The following is a 5,000-nucleotide window of genomic DNA, read 5'->3' as shown; positions in this document are numbered from 1 at the left end:
GGAAGGTTGAAACCTTTCAAACTTTTTTCGAATAAATACTGCAAAAACGTATGAAACGGACATGGACAGACTCTTGTAAATCTCTGTTTGTTTGTCAAGAGAGAGATGACTCCCAGAGGGAAACCCTTGGCTCAATCTGTAATTAATGGATAGCTTAGTCTGGTGTGGCCAGGGCCTATCTTTCTTCCACCTCCCCTATGCCACTTTAACCTGTGTCTGTCATTTATTCCATTCTCCTTCCCCCTTCTTTTTCCACCTCTCTCCATCTCCCTCTGGCTCAATTTCTTTCTTTTTTTAAAAGTTTTTTTTCTGAGTGGGGCAGTCCCACTCATATTTTTCATTTTATTGACAGATATAGTAGAGATTTAGACAGGAAGGATGGGTGAGAGAGAGAGAGAGAGAGGAGGGATGACATGCAGGATATGTCCCCGGCCGGAATCGAACCGGGGACCCTGCGGTTACATGGTCAACGCTTAACCCGCTACGCCACCTAAGCGCCCCGCTGGCTCAATTTCTTGCTCTTCCCCTCGGGGTCTTTTTTTGTTTCCGTCTTCCTTCAACACCCATCGTCCCCCCCCTCTCTTCTCTCTGCCCACCACAGCTCTCTCTCCCACCATATTCTCCTCCTTTCTGTGTTGATCTTTCTCCTCCTCCTCTCTCAGGCAATAACCAGAGGACGCATCCGTCGCATCCGTGTAAGGCCAATAAGAACGCACAGTGTGAGTGTGTGGCAGGCTACTACTGTGGGGACAACACGTGTGAGCACTGCCTGCCTCTGACCCAGTGCCCTCAGGGATCAGGAGTCATAAAAGGTGAGGCTGAGGCACTGCTTCCTCTTTCACCTCATTGGTGAATACCAGGGTCAATCATGTCAGTCCGGTGGCCTGGGGTGGTCTAGTGGTCTAGCACCGCGGTTTACAGTGCACACATATGCCCATGTCGGCATGGGTTCGACTCCGGCCCATGCCCTGCTGACATGCCCTCTCTCCTTACTTTCCTGTCTCTCTTCACTGTCTTGAAGTGAGTCAGTTCAGAGTTTGAAAAGCAATGTTTATTCTCAATGAGGACATTACATATCCATCCACAGTAGTACATCCGCTTGCAGATGGCCCCAGGAGAAACACAGAATGCGCCCCATGTCAGCCCGGGACCTACAGTGACGTCACAGATGCCGTCTCACCCTGCCACAACCACACAAGGTCAGACATGTTAGTTGAATGAATGAATGAATGAATGAATGAATGGTCTTTATTGTCATTGCTATAGTACAGGTACCAAACAACGACATTTAGGAGGGGTGGCTCCCCTGGTGTTAGGAAAGAAAAAAAAAACTTTAAAAAAACACTTTAAAAAAACACAAGTTACAGCTTATTGGTCAACCTCAACCCAACTCAAACGCAAACCTCAACAGACCTCCAAACCAGGGCATTATTCAGAGGGGTTGACATTTTTTCAGAGCTTTTGCAGGTACAATAGATAGATACCGTATGTACAGTAACATGACAGAGCACATTGGATTCTCTTACAGTATATCTATCTGGGAGATGCTTTCGAGATAGTTTATTTCTATCTGCAAAGCATAACAGTTCTTCCTACTAACCACATTCCTGGTCATTACTATGTTCCATTATTCCAGATGACCTAGTCTGTGGAAAAGAAGGAAACAGGTTTAGGTGGTTAGTTGTGAACTTAGCTAGCTGAAACACTATTCCAGCACAATAGATATTACAAGCTTGTGAATTTCCTCAATTTGGTTTGTCATGTACTGTACCGACCGTCAACCTCAAACATCACACCTACAAACTCTGCTGTAAACGTTTCCACTACACACTAACCCTTCTCTTCATTCACACGTTTCCTTTTCCTCTAAATATGTTGAGACCATTTTGCATGTTGACGTGCTGTTTCGCTCTCTCTCTCTCTCTCTCTCTCTCTCTCTCTCTCTCTCTCTCTCTCTCTCTCTCTCTCTCTCTCTCTCTCTCTCTCTCAAACTCCCACTAAACTTTTCTAGCTGAGTCCCAACTTCATAACCCCCCTTTAATTAACCCCTCTCTCTCTCTCTCTCTCTCTCTCTCTCTCTCTCTCTCTCTCTCTCTCTCTCTCTCTCTCTCTCTCTCTCTCTCTCTCTCTCTCTCTCAGGTGTGGGGAGTTAGGGAGGGAGTTGAAAACGGCCGGGACTCCAAAGACCGATGCTGTGTGCTTAATACGTAGGTTTCATATGACCATTTTACTGCCATATACCGTAGGTTTAACACTAGAACAGCCGTGCCTTTTTACCTACTAAAAGAGCCAATGAGCCAATTTACCATGCTAAACTGCTATTTACACACAACGACCACTAGTTGGCCATCTAGTAAATTAGCCTGCCTCCTACACAGAAAAACGGCAAAATATCTTTATACTAGCTTATCCTGATGTGATTTAGAAAATGGAAGGATACTGGGTGGTAGAACGCACATATCTAGGACAAGTCATGAAAGGAGGGTCCTGAAATGTGATCGAGTTTTTTTTTTACTCACAGGGACCAAATGACCCCTCATGGCTGTTCTAGTGTTAAGTGTATTCTAAAAAACATAAAATGTACCCTTAAATCTTTTCAATTAACTTTATTGGCAGCAAAGGAAAAAATGCAGAGATGTAAAATAGAGTTCTCTCAGGGTGATGCTCTCTCTCTCGCTCTCTCTCTCTCTCTCTCTTTCTCTCTCTCTCTCTCTCTCTCTCTCTCTATCAGGATGTTCCTGGATATTACCTGGCAGTCTGTGGGCGGGACTAGCAGTGACCTCAATCGTTATGATCCTCTTCTGCATTTTCTATTGGCGGGCTAAGCGCCGATCATACCTGACAGGTGTGTATGTCATCATTGCAATCATGCACACTCTCTCTTTGGCAAACTGGTTTGTCTGTTGCGTGGGTACCCAGCTAGCTACAGTCCAGATCTGTAGTCCAGATCTGAATGCAGTCAGTGAATGAAGAGTACATTTTGTGCGTGTCTACACATTCCTACGCAGTAACAGTATGCATCATGCATAGATGCAAGCAAGATGAAAATAAGGTCATTGCATATCTTGATAAGAGTGCCCACCACTTCCTCTTGAGTAAATATAAGAACTGTTTGAGCTAGAATGAACTGCATTATGTGCAGTTCTTTTTTTTATTTTTTATATATAGATTGACAGGAAGGATGGTTGAGAGAGGAGGGATGACATGCAAAGATATGAATCAAACCAGGAACCTTGCAATGATATGGTATGTGCATTAGTGTGCACTAAACACCGCTAGTTCATTTGTAATATCTTGAACAATAGCCTACAGTGTATCTGTTTACAAAGCTCCTCACTGACTCCTGAGAAGCTCATTTAAGAGGGGTGCGTTATTGTTTCTGGGAAATGAAGACAACATTGTTGACTCAGAGCTCATCTGCTATATTGTCCAAAGATGATGTGTCATAAGGGCCTGAATAGCCTCAAGCCAAAATAGATCATTTAAAAACAACAACGGATTTGATTCAAATCGAACTGCATACGACTGATGATGGTGTACTGATGAGTATCACTGAACATGAATAATTGACATTTCAGTCACTTCATGTGCAGACGGACGTGGATGTATTGGTGGTCTGTCAGGATGTCTGTGATGTCTTCGCTTAGGAAATGAACACGTACACATGTCTTCAGTGTGCTAGACTTTGTCTGACTTGAGAGATAAAAACCACATCCTTTTCAACGGTAATCTTGTCACATTTCCGAAAGAGCCGCATGACACATTTGCAACTCATACTGAGAAAGACCTGGGTAAATTACAGTGACGGCGTCACTAAGTGGTTCGGTTTGACCCGTTCTACTTACTTACTAACAGTTCAGGAAGGAAAGGGGGAGGGAGGGAGGAAAGAAGGATAGAAGTAAAGAAGGAGGCTTTTATGAAGTATTCAGAAACAGCACCATAATCACTTAACTCTTAATCTGTTTGACAGCCTTATCCAAAGTTCCTGGTATTCCAGCAGGGCCTGCCCCGGCTTCTACCTACCCAGAGGAGCTGCCACTCTACTTCCCAGAGGGCAAAGGTCACTACCAGGAGAGCTTCGATCAGAAAAGCACTCGACCGCTCTTCTTCAACCCAGGTTAATGCCCCCCTCAGTTATTCCCTGATACACTTTTTTCCACACGTTTATTCATCACACTTACCGTACTATACATTTCTACAGCTCTCTCTCTCTCTCTCGCAAATAGTCTATTAATGCTCTGATCATTACTGTGGTTTGCTTGAAGCAACTAGAATACTTTAATCTCCACTGTCCATATCATCAGCCATCAATATGAGTAACTGTTGCTTTTGTCAAGTCTTCGCAAGTTCATAAATGCTTTAATGTCATTGAGATACATTGAGATTTATTGTTAACTCTATGGAAATGATGGGAAGAGGGTTAATGTTTAGGTATTAACCTCCAGATTATTCTGTTATATACCCATAGCTGAAATACAGAGGTACACCTGTACTCAGGACTGTGAAGTTGAGAGTAATGGCCGTCCTACTACCATGACAACAATGACAGCGTCAGAGCAGCGATTTGGCCAATCAGATCACATCAACGGAATCAGAGACAATGGGACTAGCTCCTCCCCCAGAATCCTATCGGAGCCAGAGGAGGATGAGTGGCCTGGGTCATAATTACCCACAATTACCTGTTATAAATGTTGACTTTTTACAGAATATATATTTATGTTACGGTACATGTGGGAACACGGTACATGTGGGAAAACTAGGGTTAGGGTTAGGTGCTAGGGTGCTAGGGTTAAGGTTAAGGTTAGGGTTAGGGGTAGGGTTAGGGATAGGGATAGGATTAGGGTTAGGGTTAGACATGCCAGCATGTACCAAGTCGACGTAGCACCTAACCCTAACCCTAGTTTTCCCACATGTACCGTATTCCCACATGTACCGTAACATTTACATAAAATGAGTTGTAGTGGACGTAATGGACCTGGAAGGGAACAGGTGAGCAGTGT

Source organism: Nansenia antarctica, assembly GCF_963989245.1.
Source record: "Nansenia antarctica genome assembly, chromosome: 10".
In the NCBI taxonomy this organism is placed as follows: domain Eukaryota; kingdom Metazoa; phylum Chordata; class Actinopteri; order Argentiniformes; family Microstomatidae; genus Nansenia; species Nansenia antarctica.
This window is presented reverse-complemented; position numbering follows the sequence as displayed.